At 42.0% G+C, this 25624-nt stretch overlaps 1 protein-coding gene across 20 annotated transcripts in view; it reads left to right on the top strand.

The window, feature by feature from the left end:
* LOC137273392 (voltage-dependent calcium channel type A subunit alpha-1-like) overlaps positions 1–25624 on the top strand; it is a 347991-nt gene that overhangs the window by 182672 nt on the left and 139695 nt on the right. The window contains exon 1 of one of the 20 annotated variants that reach the window (XM_067806038.1): positions 24603–24711. The exons of the other annotated variants lie outside the window; for them this stretch is intronic. The gene's annotated coding sequence lies outside the window, so the exon portion shown is untranslated. Of the gene's footprint in view, positions 1–24602; positions 24712–25624 lie in introns of those variants that run through there. 20 annotated transcript variants of the gene reach the window in all.

The following is a 25624-nucleotide window of genomic DNA, read 5'->3' on the forward strand; positions in this document are numbered from 1 at the left end:
GATAACTTCGGAAGGGCAGTTTTGTTTGTGTAGATGCTCAGAGAGGAAAGAGCGCATAATTCACTCACATATTTAGAATTGTAATTCTGAATACTCCGTTTATTATTAGATACAAAACTCAGATGACTGTCGCTCACGCGTATTAAGGATTTAGAAGCTTTGACGATGATCTGCTGATTGCAGATAGGGCCTCAGGTCTCCGCTCAGGGAGTCCGTTGGGCGGCTGCAACTGTCTTGTATGCCACGACATTCTGAATGTACAACGATGTATTATTGCACTCGACAGTTATTTTGGTAGTATACCAACTGATAACGCGGATGATTAACTGGAGCCACAAACTGTCATCAGTTCAACAGTAACCTAGATATCACCGATTCCAAGGACGCAGTAAACGGGATTAGCAGAATTAGCACCAACAGATGTGTCAGGAACTGACGTTCTAACCCATGTGTGACACACACACACGCGCGCACACGCACGCACGCACGCACGAACACGCACACACATTCAGGGCACAGGAGGCTCAGTCTTAGGTGCAAAGCTACATGTGTATGTTTTATTACCCTTCAGTTCCTAGGTGCTGACCCTAACTGCGATCTCCATGCTACAACCGTTTGGTTTCGCCAAGGCTTTCCAGTGGCATGTTTTGATCCTGGGTTAAGAATTTAACGTTACCATCTGTTGTAAGCGTGGCAAGTGATGTGTTCTGTAATCTCCATCTGTATTGATCTGACCTAAATCTGTGTCACAACACATTTACTTCTACTTGAGTACTGACCCCGGTTCACGCTGTGGCCAGGGGTTCATATCGAACGCCATGCATTGAGTATATCTGTAACAGAAGCTCTATACATCTTATACAAAGTGCAGTGATGATCCGTCTTATAGTGGACATGTTTCTAACTCTTGCTGTGAACATCTTTATAACATGCGTCTCGCAGTGAACAGCTTTGTAACATATACGTCTTGCAGTGCACATCTTTATAGCATAACACTTGCAAGTTAGCATTTTTATAACATAACCTTTGCAGTGGACGTATTTGTAGCATACATCTTGCAGTGAACATCTTTGTACCATACATCTTACAGTGAACATCATTATACCATACATCTTGCAGTGAACATCTTTATAACATACATCTTGCAGTGAACATCTTTATAACATACATTTTCCAGTGAACATCTTTATAACATACATCTTGCAGTGAACACATTTATGACATACATCTTGCGGTGGACATTTTTATAACATACATCTTGCAGGCAACATATTTATAACATACATCATGCGGTGAACATCTCTATAACGCACTATGCAGTGAGCAGTTTTATAACATTAAGGTGATGGGTATCTTTATAACATTTTCCTCCAATAGTCACCTCGCAACCATGAGGTTACAGCAATGTAACTTCCTTAGAACATCGCACATCAATTCATGGAGTACAATATCTACAACATCAGTATTAGCGGCAGAATAAAACAAGCACGAACAAAATGACACTAAAGTCAGTACACAACGCGAGACAAGTACAAGTCATCTAGCAAAACCAAGGCAGTGTGTAATCCAGCAGAGCTCGTGCAGAGATAGCGGATTTCAGGAGAGTAGTGTTGAGGAAATAAGTGTATTTGCAATATTGATTATCAGTCGACATGGGAATCTTGCAGTGTCAGTTCGTATCGATCACACGAGGTCACTGACAATACCAAGCGCACGTGGAACAGCGGAATTTCTGAGCTGCAATGTACTATGAGCCATGTGGGCTCCTCGGTATGGGGTACATTGAGTGGGCTCCTCGGTATGGGGTACATTGAGTGGGACGGGTGATTGGATGGGACTGATATAAAACAGAGCGACTGGAACGGATGGATGGACTTGGACAAGCAGTTTGACTCAAGTAAATAAATACGATGGTTAGGATGGTTAGACTATGTTGATCAGCTGACCTTGATGGGTAGAGTGGACAGAAGGGGTAAAATGACGTATTGCTAGACTAATCTTAGATGGGTTAACGTGGATGGTAAGGGCGGACTGACAGAACCTGTTTTAGGTGTCAGGCCACTATCAGCTTCATCACAAGTGCAAAACAATTTTAGGTTGGTGGGGTAGCATAGTGGTGAAAGCGTTCTCTCGTCACGCTGAAGACTTGGCCCCACATGGGTACAACGTGTGAAGCCCATTTCTGGCGTCCGTGTCTTCCCCAACACACACACACACACCCCACCCCCTGGAACGTCCGTTAAAGCGACGTAAAACTAAACTCACTCACTCACAATCATTTCAACGTCATATATTGTTCATGCAAGCATGGTTTATGCACAAGAAATCTTTGTCAAGCAGGTATGCACATGTGTACATATTCACAAAAAATATAAGGTAGTACTATTTGTAAAATTAATTGGAAGGAGTGATTTGATATGATGACTTTACAGAATTGGACACTTTCCCCAATTTCCATGTCAAGGATTTTTTAATGTCAACAAAAACTGTATATACGAATTTAAATGCGGAATGTACGTTTAATTTTTTTTCTCTCCCAAAATAGACAAATGAATAAATTGACATTCATTACAAAAGTCACTTTACAAAGTGCACATTAATATTTTCTTCTTCCGTTAAACGTTTTCGCTTTGTTCCTGGTTTAAAAGGTAAATTATGGCTGCAAGTTCTGATCGTAAGTAATATTCGCCAAGCATCGCAGAACTTTGTTCTGTATCCTTTTCATGATACTCGTGGCTTATAAAGACAAATATCTTGCACTTATCCAGTCGAGGTTAATGTCGTTTAATATTTCATGGCGTTAAATATTTCACTGCAAGATAGTCGTCTTGACGTTTGTTAACATGTATATTATCCATTTATGTTTACACTTTTCAAATATGTCAAAATAATACAGTACTTTAATTACAAGGAATTTCAGAAATTTGGCCTCAAAACACGCCTCTGTATTATAGATGGCGTTCAAAGGGCCATGAAATTAGGAGGAATTTTCTTAATGACCAAAGCTGTTTTCAGAAAAAATACATTCATACACTCTGTTGTGGAAGATTAAAAAATACATCCGTAGAAAATATTTTGCGTAACTGTACCGGTACGTCAGCAAGCTGCAATTGACATTCAAGTGATTAAATTAATTTCCGTTCTTGGCATAAAACGTTTTTTGTTTGTTGTATTAACCATGGCTCTGTTTGAGTGAAGATTTAATGTTCTTGAAAGATGAAAGCATTTTAGGAATCATTGTTCGTATCTCTTCAGGACCAATTTTGAAACTGTATCTTTAATCATTTTATCACCAAATGTTAATATTAGTTTTGATATAATTAGTCTTAAGCCTACCATATGGTAAAAAGCTAAAAAAAAAGAGTGCCACATCTGTTGTAGATCATAAGCATCTGTGAGTTACAATACTGCTTCATGCGCATATAGTAATACAGTTTTTGTATTAATATTTTAGATTTAATGTGGTTTCACGATTGTTTCGCTTCGAGATCATTTTGAAATTGCCCCTGTTCACTCAGCAGAAAATGGGTACCCGGTGGGATAAAGTAACAATAACCCTCTAGCGCCTTATACAGGCAGCTTAGGTTATCCGGGGTAATAACAATCAGATTGTTTGGACGCTTCAGGCATGCTCTATAAATGCGCATGATAAATGGACTATCATTGAAATATTGCCGACAGAACATATGTGTCGACCTTTTCAAATTACCATTGCGCAAATCACATGGTTGATATTCAGGTACATAACAGAAAGGGCATCGAAACATGAGTGACCGGGACGACTAGACTGGATGGTAAGGAGTAGAGCTATTTTATGGCTTGATTGACGGGCACGTATAGATTGGATGGTAAGGAATAGATTTGTTGCATGGCTAGAGTGACGGGCAGGGATAGATTGGATGGTAGGGAGTAGAGCTGCTGTATGGCTAGAGTGACGGGCACGGATAGATTGGATGGTAAGAAGTAGAGCTGTTTTATGGTTAGAGTGACGGGCACGGATAGATTGGATGGTATGAAATAGAGCTGTTTTATGGCTTGAGTGACAGGCACGGATAGATTGGATGGTATGAAGTAGAGCTGTTCATGTAAACACAATGTAATTATAAGTTGTTTTATTGTGGAAGAGCGCGGCGTGTGTATAAAGTTATTCCAATTACAATTAAGTTTAAACAATTTCTCAACATATTGTATATTGAGTAAAACTTCGATAAAACCAAAATTATAATCATTTTTCAAAGGTATGTAAAGAACAAATACAGGTTAAAACTTATTGATGAAGAAACTGAAGTTCTCCGGTGTGTGTGTGTGTGTGTGTGTGTGTGTGTGTGTGTGTGTGTGTGTGTGTGTGTGTGTGTGTGTGTGTGTGTGTGTGTGTGTGTGTGTGTGTGTGTGTGTGTGTGTGTGTGTGTGTGTGTGTGTGTGTGTGTGTGTGTGTGTGTGTGTGTGTGTGTGTGTGTGTGTGTGTGTGTGTGTGTTACATGTATACGCATACAAGCCATGGTATCGACTGCACTTTGTATTGATCAAGATATATTTATTTTCTCTGTAATATTTTGTATGATCGTGACGGTCAGATTGGATAGCAAGGGGTAGAGCTGGAGGTTCCATTGTTTGGCAACATACTTTGAATGTTATGTAGAAGATACTTTTGTTAGGCAACATACTGTGAATGCAGTGTAGAAGGTGCTTTTGTTTGGCAACACACATTGAATGTTATGTAGAAAATACTTTTGTTTGGCAACATACTGTCAATGCTATGTAGAAGGTACCCTTGTTTGGCCACATACTGTGAATATGTCACCTGGAATATACGTTCGTATATTCGGCCCTATTACAGTTAGTGGCACACTCATCATTGGGTGACTCAATGATTACGTGACCAGTGACCAGTCCGATGTTGCGGACAGAACGACTGAATGAAAATTATACAATGCCGCAGCTATAAGAACATCATTTATATCAAGGTAATAATCCAATCCGGCTCCCGTACACAATTTCACATGATCGGTCAGCCCACTAACCGTAAACCCCCTTCCTTGTTATTCTGCGTACTGGTCTTTGGTCTATGAGTATGGGGGATCTATTCTTCTCAGGAATCCACGAGCTATGTGGAGTAGATTCACCCTTTGTGATTGTGTATTGGGATCAGTTGTATCTTCTTATTTAGGTGGAGGATGGGGTAGCGTAGTGGTTAAAGCGTTCGCTCGTCACGCCGAGGACCCGGGCTCGGTTTTCTACATGGGTACAATGCCCATTTCTGGTGTCCCCCGTCGTGATATTGCTGGAATATCGCTAAAACCGGAGTAGAACTCTCACTAACTTGTATTCGTGCTCTCTGGCCTGTGTGATCTTAGTGCCGTCACGTGCTTATTAAGTCACCACTGTCCATGGGTTTACAGGATGTTTGTGGAGTTCCAGCGTACAAGTACGTTTGTTTCTCCCAACATCCTGTCGTGGACAACGATAACATAGACCACAACTGCACGTGCGTGGAGGACAAGTTGATCAGTTGATGTGAAGCCCATTTCTGGTGTCCCCCGCTGTGATATTTCTGAAATATTGCTAAAAGCGGCGTAAAACTAAACTCACTTACTCATTCCTGTTTATATTAGCAATTCGAAATGTAATATGCGGGATTCACGTTTTTCGCGATTACTGAGTTATTATTCCATAAGCCGTATTCACAGAGAGAAACGGCCGAGTCGTTGAAATGTTTAAATGCCAGACATCATGAAAACTTGAGGACTGAAAGCCACCAGCGTCTGGCATTTCGGTGGCACACAACCATGCCATTCCCTGGTGGCACTACGGCCAAGCATGCCGGGTCTCCCAAACCTCTGTGGTGTGTCTCCCTGATGACCCTACAATTGATCATGCCAAGCTTCCATACCCTGTAGAGAAGCGACTGTTCAAAAGCGCCATACTGAAGCTGGAAGCATCTCATCAGATCAATGTGCTCGTATATTTGCCTAGATTGGAGGGGGCGGGAAGGGGGACGTCAGCTGAAACAGTCGATAAATGACTCACTCCTGCTTGCTATAGGCCAAATAGTTGTCTCCACACAGCCAGGGTGACGCGTACCCACTGTATGTATAGGGGTGGGAACTAGGGTGGGGAATAGGGTGTCAGCGAATTGTCTGTCAGTAGAATTGTTTCCTGTTAGTAGGATCCGGCTAAATCGAGAGAGATGCTGTCCTTCCCTGTATGGATATTTTAACTACTTACAGATTTTCTACTTACACACATTGAAACTACATCCAAATGTTTTAGGACACATGTTGTTTATGATTCCGAATGTTCTAGAACACATAGTGTAACTACATTCGAATGTTCTGGAATACATGTTCTATCTAGTTTGCCATGATGTCGGTTAGAGAAATGAAGAGAAGCCTTATTAAACCTGTTTCAGCACCACTCCCTGGCCCCTGGCATATGTTTGGTGGAAGAATACACTATTGATAGCAAACCGAAATGTGGATTTACACTGAGAAAGATTTTTTTTCAATCCTGAATGATTCTGAATAACTGAGGTACCAAACAGATGGTACGCTACCTCTGTACAGTACTGTGTAGCAGCAACGTATTGGGGTAGCTTTCGTTGGAACTGTCAATATTATCTTGTCATCTGGTACACATCCCACACAAAGATGTTGATTCTGAGAGTATTTCATGATGTGTTGCATATAGCTACAACATGGATAGATAGACTCAAAGAGAGCCTGGGGCGGTGGGGTAGCCTTGTGGTTAAAGCGTTCGCCCGTCACGCCGAAGACCCGGGTTCGATTCCCCACATGGGTACAATGTGTGAAGCTCATTTTCTGGTGTCCCCCGCCGTGATATTGCTGGAATATTGCTAAAAGCGGCGTAAATCTACACTCACTCACTCAAAGAGAGCTTGCATATACTGAACATGAGAGCAGCTTTCAAATAGGCAATTCTTCAACCTCTGTAAATGTCACTTGTTTATAACTTGCTTGATGACCTTCAAGTAAACAATTCATTCACACATATATTTATTTTGATCATAAGGATCATGTGGTGTCATCCAGCATTTACATAGTAAAACAACCCACTGGTTTCCACATATAGCAAAAGCAGCTGAACTGCTTAGTTCAACACTGGTTCTTCACTTTAAACTTGAGACCCAGTATATCATATTAGTTTTAAAATCGTTATGTGAAATATACCGGTTTTCTTTCTTTCTTATTTCTGAATATTACTTGCTATAAATATATTACTATATGTGGGCCAGTTTGATCAGCGGTGTAATGTTCCATGTGGTTAAAGGTTAAAGGTGAATATGCTGCAGACGTGAATATGGTGCGGACCTCTGGCGTGACCTAGGTCACAAGATCTTATGTCGTCAGTGAGTTGTGTGTAATTGACGTCTGTCTGTGATCTAAGGACCGGCCTAGTGGCAACGCGAGATGTATACGTCTTGCCTAAATGCCATCTCTGACATCAGAATATGCGAGACTATCATCCTCAGGCCGTATGATAGCTATGGCGTTATCAGAGATCTCTGTCAATTTTGTCCACGGTGATCACACGAATCATTCTACCAGGCATTGGAAAGACAAAAGACATTTATGTTCACTTTACAAAGCAGCCAAACATAACCTATTTATCAACACTGTTATTAGTGGTACAACTATGCCGCCTCACATAAACAATCCTTATAAGGATACTTGAACATTGGAGAAACTTATTGCTTCCATACACTGCTCGAGCGGGTTCATTTGGTTCACGTTTAAACTAAATTCGATGATGTGTTGTCCTGAAATACACAAGCAAGGTAATATTCATAATTCCTCTGAAAATTCCAAGGCACGTTATAGCAAAACATGTTTAAGACGATTCTTGTTAACCTGTTCTGGGCTCCACATTAAATGGATTAGTGACTGGTATCCTTGGTAACATATATTGGCTCCACATTAAATGGGTTAGTGACTGGTATCCTTGGTAACCTGAATTGGGCTCCACATTAAATGGATTAGTGACTGGTATCCTTAGTAACCTGTATTGGGCTCCACATTAAAGAGGTTTTGTGACTGGTATCCTTGGTAACATATTTTGGGCTCCACATTAAATGGTTTAGTGACTGGTATCCTTGGTAACATGTATTGAGCTCCACATCAAATGGAATAGTGACTGGTATCCTTGTTAACCTGTATTGGGCTCCACATTTATGGGATTTTGTGACTGGCATCTGTGTTAAATTGTTCTGGACTCAAGATTTATGGGATTTTGTGACTGGTATACTTGTTAAATAGTTCTGGACTCCACATTTATGGGATTTTGTGACTGGTATCCTTTTTAAACTGTTCTGGACTCCACATTAAAGGGATTAGTTATTGATATCCTTGTTCACCTGTTCTTGGCTCCACACTAAGCGGATTAGTTACTGGTATTCCTGTATTAGACTCCAATTATTGACTGGTGTCAGTGTTAACCTGTACTTGGCTCCACATTAAAGAGATTAGTGACTGGTATCCCTGCAGGAAAACGACATGCAGCCGGTTACATGACGTCTCCATGTATAACTGCAACAGACTTGAACACGCTGTTGAACGTGGTACTTCCAGAACATTAGTGTCCTTTCGTGTCATGTCGAAAACATTGTCTTAACTCACCTGGCCTATGGGGCTGTGACCTAATGGTCAAATATGAAGTTCGTTCAATGTGTGAAGCATGTTTCTGGTGTTCCACGCTGTGGTCTTGTTGGAACATTGCTAAAAGCGGCTTAAAACGCATCTCACTCGCTCATCTAGGACATATGCTAATGATCACTCCGGATTAATATTTTGGGTTAGTTTTTGGGTTGGTTTGTTGTTTGACGCCGCACTCAACAATATTCAAGCTTTATGCCAGCGGGTCAGACAATCCAGTGATCTACCGCATGAGCATCAATCTACGCAAATGGTAATTTTTAGGGATTGTTATAGGGAGGGCGTGTATTCTGTATTTGAATAGTCATCAAGAGCTCGGGGTCATGTAATAAATATGTATGTTCTGCATTACGGGGACGGCGTTCGCGCGTCATGCCGAAGAACAGGGTTCGATTCCGCACGTGGGTAAAATGTAAAACATTTCTGGTGTCCCCCGCCGTATTATTGCTGAAATATTGCTGAAATCGGCGTAAAACCATACTCTTACTCACTCTATTTTATGATTCTTAATATGTAAATATGCATCAGGATTTAATAGTGAGAAATCCTATATGAAAATAATGTGTTCTGTGTGCATAATTAATTGTGAGAATTAGTGAGAATGAATACTGAGATATCATCTCTATTTGAGCTATGTTTCTGATAACATTTCAAATTAACTCAGGTCAGGCACAGTTCCAACATTATCGGGTTTTTCTTAGTTGATGTTATGTATTAATATATTATTGGAAACAGAGGCAACATCGACCATTGCTATCAATAAACGTAGATTCAAACGAATCTGCAAATGTACTGATCGGGGTCACCAGTTCATACGGTGTATGTAGCACCTTAAATAGAAGGGAATACGCACGAACAATTAGTGGAGCGGTGATAAGTGCAGGTGACTTGTATATTAGTGATAAGTGCAGGTGACTAGTATATTAGTGATAAGTCCAGGTGACTAGTATATTAGTGATAGGTGCAGGTGACTTGTATATTAGTGATAAGTGCAGGTGACTTGTATATTAGTTATAAGTGCAGGTGACTTGTATATTAGTGATAAGTGCGGGTGACTTGTATAAAGTGCAGGTGACTTGTATATTAGTGATAAGTGCAGGTGACTAGTATATTAGTGATAAGTGCAGGGAACTAGTATATTGGTGATAACTTCAGGGAACAAGTACATTAGTGGTAGTCAGTAACTAGTGGATCTATTAGTGGTAGTCAGTAACTAGTGGATCTATTAGTGGTAGTCGGTAACTAGTGGATCTATTAGTGGTAGTCGGTAACTAGTGGATCTATTAGTGGTAGTCACTAACTAGTGGATCTGTTAGTGGTAGTCAGTAACTAGTGGATTTATTAGTGGTAGTCAGTAACTAGTGGATCTATTAGTGGTAGTCAGTAACTGGTGGATCTATTAGTGGTAGTCAGTAACTAGTGGATCTATTAGTGGTAGTCAGTAACTAGTGGATCTATTAGTGGTAGTCAGTAACTAGTGGATTTATTAGTGGTAGTCAGTAACTAGTGGCTCTATTAGTGGTAGTCGGTAACTAGTGGATCTATTAGTGGCAGTCAGCTGTAATTGGTGGATTAGCGTAAGTCAGTTTCTGATCAGTTTTGGTGACGTCACAATCAGATTTAGTCATATCTCGGGTTTAGGCCCTGGGAAGTCAACGAAGTAACGTTTACTAGCACGGTCAGAGTCCCGTGTATTGATTTACATTGACACGTACGTGAAAATGACAGCATCACTGAGGTCACAGAGTATATTCCACTCTGATATCACTTGCTTCTTTACATTGACATGTATGTGAACATGACAGCATCACTGGGATCACTGGGTATACTCCACCGTGATATCACTTGCTTCTTTACAATGACACGTATGTGAACATGACAGCATCACTGAGGTCACTGGGTATACTCCACACTGATATCACTTGCTTCTTTACAATGACATGTATGTGAACATGACAGCATCACTGAGGTCACTGGGTATACTCCACCGTGATATCACTTGCTTCTTTACATTGACATGTATGTGAACATGACAGCATCACTGAGATCACAGAGTATATTCCACTCTGATATCACTTGCTTCTTTACATTGACATGTATGTGAACATGACAGCATCACTGAGGTCACTGGGTATACTCCACCGTGATATCACTTGCTTCTTTACATTGACATGTATGTGAAGATGTCAGCATCACTGAGGTCACTGGGTATACTCCACCGTGATATCACTTGCTTCTTTACATTGACATGTATGTGAACATGACAGCATCACTGAGGTCACTGGGTATACTCCACCGTGATATCACTTGCTTCTTTACATTGACATGTATGTGAACATGACAGCATCACTGAGGTCACTGGGTATACTCCACCGTGATATCACTTGCTTCTTTACATTGACATGTATGTGAACATGACAGCATCACTGAGGTCACTGGGTATACTCCACCGTGATATCACTTGCTTCTTTACATTGACATGTATGTGAACATGACAGCATCACTGAGGTCACTGGGTATACTCCACACTGATATCACTTGCTTCTTTACATTGACATGTATGTGAACATGACAGCATCACTGAGGTCACTGGGTATACTCCACCGTGATATCACTTGCTTCTTTACATTGACATGTATGTGAACATGACAGCATCACTGAGGTCACTGGGTATACTCCACCGTGATATCACTTGCTTCTTTACATTGACATGTATGTGAACATGACAGCATCACTGAGGTCACTGGGTATACTCCACCGTGATATCACTTGCTTCTTTACATTGACATGTATGTGAACATGACAGCATCACTGAGGTCACTGGGTATACTCCACACTGATATCACTTGCTTCTTTACATTGACATGTATGTGAACATGACAGCATCACTGAGGTCACTGGGTATACTCCACCGTGATATCACTTGCTTCTTTACATTGACATGTATGTGAACATGACAGCATCACTGGGATCACTGGGTATACTCCACACTGATATCACTTGCTTCTTTACATTGACATGTATGTGAACATGACAGCATCACTGAGGTCACTGGGTATACTCCACCGTGATATCACTTGCTTCTTTACATTGACATGTATGTGAACATGACAGCATCACTGAGGTCACTGGGTATACTCCACCGTGATATCACTTGCTTCTTTACATTGACATGTATGTGAACATGACAGCATCACTGGGATCACTGGGTATACTCCACACTGATATCACTTGCTTCTTTACATTGACATGTATGTGAACATGACAGCATCACTGGGATCACTGGGTATACTCCACACTGATATCACTTGCTTCTTTACATTGACATGTATGTGAACATGACAGCATCACTGGGATCACTGGGTATACTCCACCGTGATATCACTTGCTTCTTTACATTGACATGTATGTGAACATGACAGCATCACTGAGGTCACTGGGTATACTCCACCGTGATATCACTTGCTTCTTTACATTGACATGTATGTGAACATGACAGCATCACTGAGGTCACTGGGTATACTCCACCGTGATATCACTTGCTTCTTTACATTGACATGTATGTGAACATGACAGCATCACTGAGGTCACTGGGTATACTCCACCGTGATATCACTTGCTTCTTTACATTGACATGTATGTGAACATGACAGCATCACTGAGGTCACTGGGTATACTCCACCGTGATATCACTTGCTTCTTTACAATGACATGTATGTGAACATGACAGCATCACTGAGGTCACTGGGTATACTCCACCGTGATATCACTTGCTTCTTTACATTGACATGTATGTGAACATGACAGCATCACTGAGGTCACTGGGTATACTCCACACTGATATCACTTGCTTCTTTACATTGACATGTATGTGAACATGACAGCATCACTGAGGTCACTGGGTATACTCCACCGTGATATCACTTGCTTCTTTACATTGACATGTATGTGAACATGACAGCATCACTGAGGTCACTGGGTATACTCCACTCTGATATCACTTGCTGCCTTACAATGACACGTATGTGAAGATGTCAGCATCTCTGAGTTCACTGGCTGCTTTTTCTTGACGCATATGTGAGCGTGATGACTTTGATGGGGTCAATGAGAATTTTATAGTCATACAAATGCAAACACTAGAGCATTGATTCATGGGAATACAGTGACATGGTCGAAAACAACGTGTATTCAGATGGTATTTCTGTTCAATACCTGTGTCGGGCCATCCAACTGATGAAGTTGGTCTGCAGTTCATTCACGAGTGTGTCATATCGTGATCATCATTTGATGGGGAATCTTGTTTTAACGGTTGTTAAGTTAATCGATAATTGATGTCATGTGTAAATCTCCAAAGATAATATCACTCAGACGCACACACAGGCACACACATAGGGGCATCCATACCGACATCCATACCTATACATACATACGTACATTAACACACACACACACACACACATACACACACACGCGCACGCGCACGCGCACGCACACACACACGGAGACATACATACATACACACACACACACACACACACACACACACACACATACATACATACATACATACATACATACATACATACATACATACATACATACATACATACATACATACATACATACACGAAGTTGTGTTGTTTGAGACATGAGCACAGACACAGCATCGTGATCTTCAACGATAGCAACATCATCGTGTCTGTGTGCAATATAGACTGTTCCTGGACCGCGAGCTTAACATGCTATCGATCTATTGAACTATGTTCTTTTGATAATGAACACATGAAAAGAAGTAATCCTGAAGCAGCAAACAGTCGTAACGATTTGATAATTTCAACATAATGAAATATGCATTGGTGTTTCCTAGTTTCAACGATCCAATTGGAGGATGAGCAGCACAAACCTGAATGAAGGAACGTAGCCCCTGCAGGCTATTATAATGGCGTCGCGCGTTGTAGCGTTTGTTTTTAATAAAGTCAGGATTGAAACCATCCCAGTCTGATTACCTGCATGATTAGTCATAATGATTTCTGATTTTATGTTTATTAACGTTACATATCCGTTAGCGCAATCTGTCCCTCGGACGCGCCGGCTTCCAGGCTTGTTTGTACTGTAGGGTCAGTTACAGTTGGTTATTGATTGGCGCCGCAGCAGTGCCAAAGCTGATCATGTTCTAGTAATGTAAATACTTTCTGAAATTAACTGCTACTGGAAAAAAACGTATTTTGCGGCAGTAGTTGTTGACGGGATGGGATTTCCACACTGTATTGAACAGAGTCAATGTGGAATGGTTCAGCCAGTGTTCTTTCTCATGCAGCGCTGGCGGTGAGAAGCTGTACTTCCGGTGTTTGTTGTGTGGAAATATTATAGGCTAAATAATACGTCTCCATTTTGAAAGCTGCCATGCCCACTGGTGCTATGATAAGTGATTTCTGTCTGTCTTTGAAGTCTGCGTGATGTATAATACAATATCGTTTTTTGGCTCATAAGACTTATGCTTATGCTTTTGACAGACGCCGACAAAACCATTTAAGTGTAATCCGTCGCCCACCGTCACCCCCTGGGCATAAAAGGATGTTTTAAAGAGGGGAGGGGAGAGACGCTAAAACACGGCTGCACGAAATTCATGGCGCTTCATAAAGTGTATCCTGTCCCGTATATTTTTGTCTCTTTGTCCCTATCTTAGAACACAAAATATTCTCGATATATCAACAAAAGCAGAATATATTACGAGACAAAATTTAATCGATAAAAGTCACATGCTTGCCTAGAGCTGGTCAGTGCACCTGACAGAAACGCCCAACCAGTGTCAGGCTCAGAACTGGGTCACACGACTCGGTTGCCAACATGGAGTGCGCATCATTATGCCAGCGTGTATGTGCATGTCTACAAACGTGTATGCACTTCAAATGACTTCACCTTCGACCGTTATGTGCAGCTCACATGTCTCTGACTATGCCTCTGGTCGTGTGCAGCTCACAAGGCACCCCAATCTACTTCTTGTGATGTGTAGCTCACAAGACCCCTCAGACTACATTTTGTGATGTGCAGGTCCCGAGGCCTCTCAGTCTACCTCTTGTGATATGCAGGTCACAAGGTGAATCAGGCTACCTCATGTAGGTAATGTGCAGCTCAAAAGACCACTCAATCTGTATCTTCTGATGTTGCAGCTCACGTGCCTCTGAATATGTATCTTGTGATGTGCAGTTCACAAGACCCCTCAGTCTATCTCTTGTGATGTGCAGGTCACAAGACCCCTCAGTCTATCTCTTGTGATGTGCAGGTCACAAGACCCCTCAGTCTATCTCTTGTGATGTGCAGTTCACAAGACCCCTCAGTCTATCTCTTGTGATGTGCAGTTCACAAGACCCCTCAGTCTATCTCCTGTGATGTGCAGTTCACAAGACCCCTCAATCTACCTCTTGTGATGTGCAGTTCACAAGACCCCTCAGTCTACCTCTTGTGATGTGCAGCTCACAAGGCCTCTCGGTCTACCACTTGATACTTGCAGTGCTTAAGGCCTCTCACTTTACCATTGAGACATGCAGCTCTCAAGGCCTCCCAATGTACGTTTTATGATGCACAGCTCACACGGCCTGTGACACGCAGCTTATGTGCAGTTCCTGGACTCTGCTATTATGTACAGCTCATATGGCTGTTCAATCAACCCATTATCATTACATATATTTATACCATTACTTGTTTTGTATGTAGTAATTGTGTATGTGTCGGTCACGGGTTGGGGATCTTCAGTAGCAGATGTTGTGGCCTACATTCTAACACTCGGTATGTGGCACACTTTACTGGAAGACGTTAGTGCAGTATTAACTATGCATGCCTTTCGTCTTGCCAGCATGGCATCCTGTAGGTCAAATCATTAGGAGGTTCATTGATTATCAGGGTTATTCAAACGTGTTTATGCAGACGTTCCTGCTACTGAGGGAGATGCAACTGCTACAGTCTTGGTTGTCCAGAGATTGTCTTGGCAATACCCTGTAGTCCTCAGCCCAATCAATGGACCCTATTTGTTCACATGTGTTATTTGTATCTTTTGTTGAAGAAACTACGCTGATTTATGTTAGAGAAGCTCTACAGATCTCATCTCTTTGTCTCATCACAATGCCAAAGTATTTCATCTGCCCCAACGACACCACCTGGGAACGGCGTAAAACTAAACTAAATTCACTGACTCATTCTGACATATCCAATCACGCAACCGACACGTCATACCGCGTCATACACGTCAACCCATCCTAAATATCTGCAGCCACCTCCTGTGGCACTTCATTCCTCACCTACAAAACCTGCAGGGCATCTTCCTAACACTCCCTCACCCATGATACCTTGCCGACGCGTACATCCGGCTGAACGTGTACCATGTTTGTGTTGCTGCACGACCAGCCATCAGGAACTGCGATAACTAAAAGCATATCACGGAGGATATCAGTAACTGCATGAGTGTGGAAGTCAAATAATTGGTCAAATCGGCTTCATTACTTTTATCAATAAGATAATTCATATACTACAATTACAATGCAAATGGCATTGACAATAGCGTGACCGTCTCACTGATCAACTTGTCCTCGCCGCACTTGCAGTTGTGGTCTATGTCATCGTTGTCCACGACAGGATGTTGGGAGAAACAAACGTACTTATACGCTGGAACTCCACAAACATCCTGTAAACCCATGGACAGTGATGACTTATTAAGCACTGAGGTCACACAGGCCAGAGAACACGAATACAAGTGAGTGAGTGAGTGAGTGAGTGAGTGAGTGAGTGAGTGAGTGAGTGAGTGAGTGAGTGAGTGAGTGAGTGAGTGAGTGAGTGAGTAAGAGGTTTACTCCGCTTTTAGCGATATTCCAGCACTATCACGACGGCGGACACCAGATATGGGCTTCACGCATTGTACCCATGGAGGCAATCGAACCCGGGTCTGCGGCGTGACGAGCGAACGCTTTAACCACTAGGCTACCCCACCGCTATCTGTTCCTACAAAGTTCCTCTGGTACTTGCGTTATGATTGCTGTAATGTAAAGTTGAATGTAAAATTAACTAAGGGAAATGGTTTTGTCTTTGAATTTCTCCTACTCCTGCAATATATGAATAGTGTTCAAATGTCACATAACCTGGGAAATAACTCATATAGAATTATGCAGCATTCATGAGAGTCGCGTCTCTTTCCAACCCAAGAATAACCCTATATGTATGGATGTGCTGGGAATTTCTAAGCATTAGAGTAGTCGGGCATTGCAGTTTACTGTTTGTAAAACTCACAGACGTGATGAAAATGGACAATAATAGCATAAACATACTTCCTTGTAATTGCTGGTTCCTAATACAGACCAATATGGACTCATGTCCGCAGAGGACAGTGTCAAAATATCATGTTGAGAGAGACCTTTCGACAGAATATTTTACCCTTTCTGTTCAACTTAACGAGTTGAATCAAACTTCGTTTTTGACATCACCATGCTCGCGAATCAGATTCTAACCTACCACCAGCTCCATGTTTAGGTGTTATTCAAGACATTCTAATATAAGACTTGACGTTGGCACGGACAATACATCTACGCAAAAATCAATACGTTTGAAATACTTTTTTACATATATAGCTTGTGATAACCGGTGCCACACTAAGCTCTACAAGTGTGATAAGGAGACGATTTACACTTCCGCCTACGTTATGTACTGCTGCTATATGCTGTACCGGTCCGGAGTAATTACAACCTGACGCTTGGATATGTACATTTGACGGATATGCCTTGTCTCTCTCATATCCGCTCTGTACCTGGGAGCCTATCAGGATGTGGATTGTGGTTCGGCAACAATCAATGACGTAAAGTGGCTTACATACTGACAAACGCACGTGGTATAGTTCGAGGCCTATACAAATTGTCAGAATATTATTCATGAATTCTACATTACGACTCTACAGTAGAGTTGATGTGATTCTGGAGTGCATTCCATGTGGTTGCTATTTATCTTTAAAAGCGGTGTCTCTTCTTGTGATAACCAAGTTAAACAAAACAGAGCAATCTAGTAATGCTTCTTCTATTATGGCATGAAGTTGTCAACAGTCTTTCCTAAGCCATGCTTTTCTTGAATTGTCTGTGTTCATTTTCCTGCATGGTTAAACAGCACCTAATGTTGGACTATTGCTTGGAGGAGTGTAGAACCATGAGGCTGATGTCTGTTACTGATCCTGCGTTTCCGGGGGACTTTCGCCCCTGATCCTTACTCAACGAGCTGCTGAGAACGTTTCTTGCTAAGGGTTGGTTGTCCACATTGATAATACGTTGTCCTGGCTGTCTCGGGCTGATGATAGCCTGCCTCTTCCGTATACGACAGTTTATACTGCCAGAGACGTAATTCAACTGTGGAGTTCTTCCAGACACTCTCCACCTGACCCAGTGGTGCCAGAAATGAACTTTCCTAGCCTAATGTTTTCAGAAACGAACCTTATTGGATTGTTCTTGTTTGAAACTAACCATATTATGTGTTCCATAAACGAATCTTACTTGCTTTACGTTGCGGGGAAACGAACCTTCCATCAGCACATTTGTCCTGGAACAAATTTAATTTGTGTTCCCCAAAGCAACCTTATTGCGCATTATGTAAACGAATGTTATTGGGCTTTTGTCCACAGAAACATATTTTATCGCCCCGACAGAGCCAGGCACATGCGCAGATCGTGTTGCTGTAAACGGAAGTTGTTTGAGTTGTCAGCAGTGCCCTCTGTTGGTGGGGCGATGACCATAACGAAGGAGAAAGTGCCGTTTAAAGTTATTTTGAGTATAGTTTGTCCTGAAGTTAAACATGTTACCTATGATGGTATTTCAGCAGATTGTTATCATCGTACAGGTTTGTTCTCAAAACTTATAGCATTGTCATTTGGGATAAGAGTTGCCTTGAACTGTGCATGTTTCTGACACGTCATTTGAAAGATAAAATCGTCTCATGACTTCGACGTCCAACATGTGCAGGGCGTCACGGAAAATATGGACAACACAAGCTTCTGTGGAATACTCCCATTTATAGCCTCAGAGAATTCTAGCCCCCAAAAAACCCGATCTTGTCTTTCTTATAAAGCCAATGAATTTATTTACATTATTATCTTTCTGCCCATTTTGACAACAGTTATGCGAATCCCGTGTCGCGCTTGCAAGCTGAATACACTGTCGTTAGGTTCCCCATTGTCCTTGGTGATCTAAGTTTGCTACCTCCTGTTCACTAGTCGCAGAACAGGAGAGTGCCCGGGTTCTCCATGGGGAGTACAACCATTCTGACACTCTTGGTAATGCTGAATGCCGCAGTATTATATATTCTTAGGAAGGTTTTTGGTGGATTCGACTGTGCAGCGTTCAAAGAGAAAAGTCCTATCTGTTGCCTAGGCTTCGTGTAGAGGGAGCAAGGGCCTTGAGCTGATGATGCGCCAGGATCACCCGAACTATCTCTGCTGCATTTTCATCTTAATCTGTTACACATAATAATGAAAAATATGTGCTGTTTATGAGTAAAGGTATGTGTATATTTCCAGTAGTATCTGGGCACTGTGATCTGGCGACACTCGCAGTATAGTCAATGCTTCACAACGACTCTCTTACTTCTGGCGTATTGATGGTTTCAGTATAGCGTTTAAGATCAGCCAGGCCGCACTGTCAGTGAGAGATTTGGGGTCAAAATGTAAATTTGGAATGTACAGTGGAAGCCGTCTAAACCGGCTTTCATTGGGACTGAATAAATAATCCGGTTTAAGCAATATGCCAGACTGCAGAACTGGTGGGATCTGCACAAACCATAAATGCCGGTGTTGACAATCTGCCGGATTAGACGAATGCCGGTTTTGACAGCTTCCACTGTAGTATTAACCTTGAATTTGTTAGCTTTGTCCAACATCTTATCGTTATTTGATAAGCGTTGTGTGGCTTGTTCTTACTCGTGCATTTACGCTCGTAGTTTTGACTCAAGAGATCCATGCTTGGTATGTAGATCGCATCATGGAAAATTATAATTAATATATAATCTCAGGGGAAGCCTGAAGATATATCCAGGTCGATAAGTCTGACCTTGTCCTTTTTGAAAATGTCAATGGACTCATTTATCTCATTAAATCCTCTGTCTCTTTGACAGTAATGCGACTGGCCAGATTCAAGAGAAATGTGGCCAATATGCAGAAGTCGCTAAAGTATTAAAGTACCTAGTTGTTGGTGCGTTAGGTTCGCCTGAGTTTATTATCCAGGCCTTCCAGCCTGACAAGGACAATCCAAGTTCGCTGGTAGAAATGCAGCCCGTCTGACGTTCTGGGTAAAGCAGAGTGTTGAAGTGTTGACAAGTCTTCACATTCTCAGAGAACCTTTGTGAGTTCGACAAGGCTGTGCTTCCTTGGAGAAGTTCCTCCCCACTGGCTGTCGGAGCAGCGTGTCAAAGGACCCTGAAGAGAATACCCGGAATCTTCTTTGATGCATCTATTGCAATTTATTCTCCACCAAACATATTTGTCTTTAAATTTCATCTTTGTTGAGTTGAATCTCAAGGGCCCTATGGTGTTGATTAACTGGTCTGTCATCCGTGGTATATTTATTGACTAAAAACAACGAATTTCGATTTTCACAAGAGACAATAGACAAGTTAATCTTGGACCGCACTGGTTACATTTAGGTGAGGTAATATTTTGGGTATACATATTTTTCTTTAAATTTCTTCATAGTGAACTGAATCTCAGGAACCCATGGTACTGATTAACTGGTCTGTCAACAGTGGTATGTTCGCTGACTAAGAAGAAATATCCATCTTCACAAGAGACAAGAGACAATTTAACCTTGGACTAAACTTGTATTGATTGCGTTTAGGTGAGGTAATTATCTTTTGTTCTCCTACATTACATGAATTGAATTGCGGAGCCCGAACATGGAGGCAGGAGAGCTTTGAATAATACATACGTCTATTTCTGCACTCCGGGACTTAATACGATAGAAAATGACCATGTCTCCAGTCCCTGAGAAGCACCTGCAGGTCCATAGATAAGAACACAAAGCCGTTTGTCTTGCCAATTAACATTCAGATGGCTAATCTAATCTGTTCAATGCATTTCCACTGCTACAGTTGCTGTGGAACGTTTTTTGGAGAGTAAAGGCTGTACACGTGCCACGTATATCCATGCTGACTCATGGAAGATACGTGTGTAGTCTATGAGATTTTGCACACATAGGAAAATGAGGTTTTGGTCACGGAAGCGGATACTGTTGTCGATGAGTGCAAAAGGTGGACTATGCTCAATCTGACCGGACAATGTTGGCAGAAATTGTCGTTGGTATCCCAAATACATCCATTCAACCAAGTTCACTGTTCACCGTCTACTGACAAGCAACATTCCACTGACGTGATTATCTGACTAGTAGAAGATTTCCCAAACGCACGCGCACGCATACACAGAGACACACTGGTTTTCCTCTGAAGGGATGAGGCATACAGTGACACGCACGCACGCACACACACATACACACACGTACATACATACATACATACATACATACATACATACATACATACATACATACATACATACATACATACAAACACTTGGACACGTTTCACTATGTTGTAAGTCCGCTGACGCGCCGATTACACAGTATATTTCCAGCCTCGACTTTTCTCCTGTGAAACAGATCATGATATTAACACGAAAAGCATCCTCATGAGAGACACAGTTAAGACATTTTACGGCTGCAAATCTTCTAAATTTTCATTTATGTTTGACGCTGATTCCTGATCAGGCGATTATGTTCTTGTTATGGACACTTCGATCCCAGATATAAGTACTGCGTCGTGAATGGCTGTGCGAGATAACAACACTCAGGGGCTGTCGGAGAGGAAGCAGGGGCTGTCGGAGAGGAAGCAGGGGCTTGTCGTCGTGCCAAGGCCATCAGGAACGTTTAGTGACGTCAGTACTCTCCCAGCTGTCATAGATCAACAATGAACAAGATGCCCATGCAACACTACATGGCTTGTATGAATAACAGATCACTTACCCCTTATTGCTTTTCGCAGGGGTGTTATGTATGGCTATGAGACGCTCGTGACAAACTGATCACCGTGATCAATAGCATTTCGTGATGTTCAGTTGAATATAAAGATGTTAAGAAGACTCAAGGTGTCAGTACTGTTTATCTTTCTTAACTTTACCAGTGTAAGTGTGGTGCCTTTAGCAATACTTCAGCACTATCACAGGGGAAGACACCAGAAATGGGCTTCAAACCCTGAACCCATGTGGGAAATCAAACTTGGGTCCTCCCCGTGACGATCGAACGCTTTAACCGTTAGGCTACCCAATCGCACTCTTAACCACTTTACCAAATATCTAATGGTCTTGTAGCATAATTCAACAAATCGTACTGTTATAGTTCTTGGTATCTTTGCTCTTATTGTCATGGCGATGCAACGAATGTTTCATCATTGTCTGACTTGAATTGTGTACCTCGACTACTACACAGGTTGATTCTAACATTGTAGGTAGCAATGACGTCAAATAAAGATAGACACTTTTCTATGTTTGTGTGTATCCTAAATAACAGATCTATATATGATATATGCGTCGTGTTATGATTTGTTTGATTGGCATTACTAGAAGCTGGTAAGTGATAAGAGGGTAAGACCCTAATTACCCTATCAGCCATGTATACTTTATCACAGCTACAGCCACTATTGGCTTCCTCTTATTGTCTCATCATTATTACCACCCATTGTTGTTGTTGTTAATCCCCCGCCTTTGATTCATACCTACGTGTTGTTATTACTTTATCCCTGTCCATGTATACAAGTCTGTCCTGTGATGTATTACTCCACTCTTGCTTGACAACGGTATAAGGATCCATACCGAAACGTCGCATCATATGCAATAAAGAAGTTGTTATCCATAATTGTAAACCAAAAGTCACTGTGTTCTGTAATCTGATTGGTTGAAAAACATGATCAAATGGTATTAGATGCCCGGAAACTGCAAGACTATTTACCGCGTACTGACACGTAGAAACCTCGCAAACAATTGTTTTGTTGCGTCATCAACAGTGGTGACGTCATTCAAATCATATTGTGACGTAAAGTTAGAATGACGTCACAAATGAGCAACTCCAGATGCTACCATGGGAACCAGCTGAAACGGCCAGCTGATGACACTTCACTGCTGTACTCGTTCTCGATGTAAACGAGTGCAGACAGTAAAACCCTTTGGTTTACTTTTGTGTTTACAATGTCGATAAACATCATGTGTTGGCCAATTTCCGGGTGTTATTGAGTATTTGAAGCACGGGAATGCATTTGGAACCTCCGGCTGCAGGTTGCCGGAGGTTCCAAATGCATTCCCGTGAATGCAACTGATTGCGAACGCCTTGCTACAGGTGGAATATTGCCGCGGCTTATAACAACATCCATTCACTCACTGCCATCTCCCAACAATGCACTGGTACACACACACATTGTTCTCCCTCTGTATTCTGGGCATACAACTCTTTGGGTGACCAGTCGCATATGCTCTCAACAACTGACTGCGAACGCCTTGCTACAGGTGGAACATTGCCGCGGCGTATAACAACATGCATTCAACCACTGTCGTCTCCCAACAATGCACGGGGGTACACAGACCGAAATACTGGTGAGGCGCATATATTTGTGTATATGGCTCCATGTAGTTGATCCTAAGCAAGAACCATTTGTTCCTGCAGTGTCTGCACACAGCACTCAAGCAGGTGTCCCCAGAACACAGATAACTAAGATGGCTTCGGTCAGACCATTGAATGCAGGGAGAGGACGGTGTATATCACATTGGTTATGCTCGCCAGCGCTTGGTGGTATTAGCAGAAGAGAAAAAACCTCCCGATTCTGAAGTGGTACCAAGCAAGGAGATTGTACCCCGGGGAAATTAAGCAGGCAGGGTTTGGCGTTACCATGGTGATCCCGCCTCAGTGTGGCGTGGGTATTTTTAACGTCAGATGAATGCCTTGTGGGGTTCTAGGAACCATTCCTATATCCTGCCTTGTGTACCCTAGTCTGGTAAGCAGACATACTGTGACTCATGATGTCGTTGTAGCGTCACCAGCCTCTGTAACTACTCAACACCAGACTTGTATTCATGCACGAATGTCCTCAGTCAATTGTCTAACATTATCGAACCTTTGTTTAATCAGTTAAACTGTCTTGTGGCAGGAACAATTATATGTCTAAATGTAATCCAATGTTTAATCAGGACCCGTTCCTGCAGCTCACCTACATGTCTGACCAGATACGCCCTGGGAGGGTTTTGTCAGAAGTGAAAATACCTTTTGACTTATATTATAGCTTGTCGTTACAACTAATGGTAAGGTCATGGTAAAACCAATTGCAGCAACACAAATACCATTTCGTCTCTATATATAGCGTACCGCTGTGGAAGAAAGTTTTCTCCGGTACAACAACGGCAGATTATCGATTGGTATTCTTTGATAGTGGAGATATATCTTAGCGGTCTTCTTTTTCCTTCCTTAATAAACTTGGTGACCTCCCTTGGGAAAGACAAGCAGAAGTTGCATGTTAGTTCTGTTGTGCACCCTATACGTACTTCCCTCGCCAGACTTCGGCAAGATTTTCAATAAATGCTTCTAAAACATTCTCTTTTTCTATCTCATACGCAATAGGTTTGAAAATTTAATGAAGACAGTGGCTTTGATCAGCAGTAGTTCTATCCCTACTCTCAGCCATGTGGTTAACCTACTGCCCAGTGCAATTAGCTTTGCTTTGTATGTGCGATCCAGGCCGATCCCCACAGCGTAACTGGAGGAACCATAGGGAGGATCTCGAGGCCGAGAATCCGTTGGACGGCTTCCAAGCCGTTACATTATCGCCTTGATAATGGGCGGTATTTAGTGGCACTTGATGGCAGAGTAATCAGACGGTTCAGTCGTGTGGAGGTTCTTGTTCCGTTGCATATGTGTGTGTAGCGCCACCCTCACCCAAACTGACTTTGTACATCTCTACATAATGGATTGCGGGATTATAGTTCTAGATTGGGGTAAGTACTAGCTGCATGTGCCAATCCAGGGTGGATGTGGATATGCCGGCCTGGACATCGTTTCGAATTGATTTCATCGTCCATTGCGGACGTGTATATCACTGAGACCCATCTCCACCGTCCATTGTGGACGCGAGTATCACTTAGATCTGACTTCATCGTCCATTGCGGACGTGAATATCATTTAGACCTGTCTCCATCGTCCATGCCTCAACTTCCATCGTGAATGCCCCTTAGATCTGACTTCATCGTCCATGCCTCCACGTCCATCATGAATGCCTCTTAGATCTGACTTCATCGTCCAGTATGGACGTGCATATCATTTAGATCCGTCTCCATCGTCCATTTTGGACGTGTGTATGACTTTTACCTATCTTCATCGTCCAGTGTGTAATCACTTTGACCTGTCTCAATCGACCATTGTGGACGTGTATATCACTAAGACCTGTCTTAATCCTAAAGTGTGCACATGTATGTCACTCTGTATCGTAAAGTGTAGACATGTATATCTCTAAGACCTATCGTAAAGTGTGGACGTGTATATCACTAACGCCAGTCTTAATCGTAAAGTGTGGACGTATATATCACTAACACCAGTCTTTATCTAAAAGTGTGGACGTATACATCACTATGATCAATTTTAATCGTAATGTGTGGACGTGTATATCACTAAGACCAATCTTAACCGTAAAGTGTGGACGTATATATATCACTAAGACCTGTCTTAATCGTAAAGTGTGGACGTATATATCACTAAGATCTGTCTTAATCGTAAAGTGTGGACGTGTATTTCACTAAGACCTGTCTTAATCGTAAAGTGTGGACGTGTATATCACTCAGAATCGTACAGTTTGGATCTGGATATGACTTAGACCCGAGACACCGTGGTTTCGGTATGTAGGTCGACAAAGCA

Source organism: Haliotis asinina, chromosome 2 (assembly GCF_037392515.1).
Source record: "Haliotis asinina isolate JCU_RB_2024 chromosome 2, JCU_Hal_asi_v2, whole genome shotgun sequence".
NCBI lineage: Eukaryota > Metazoa > Mollusca > Gastropoda > Lepetellida > Haliotidae > Haliotis > Haliotis asinina.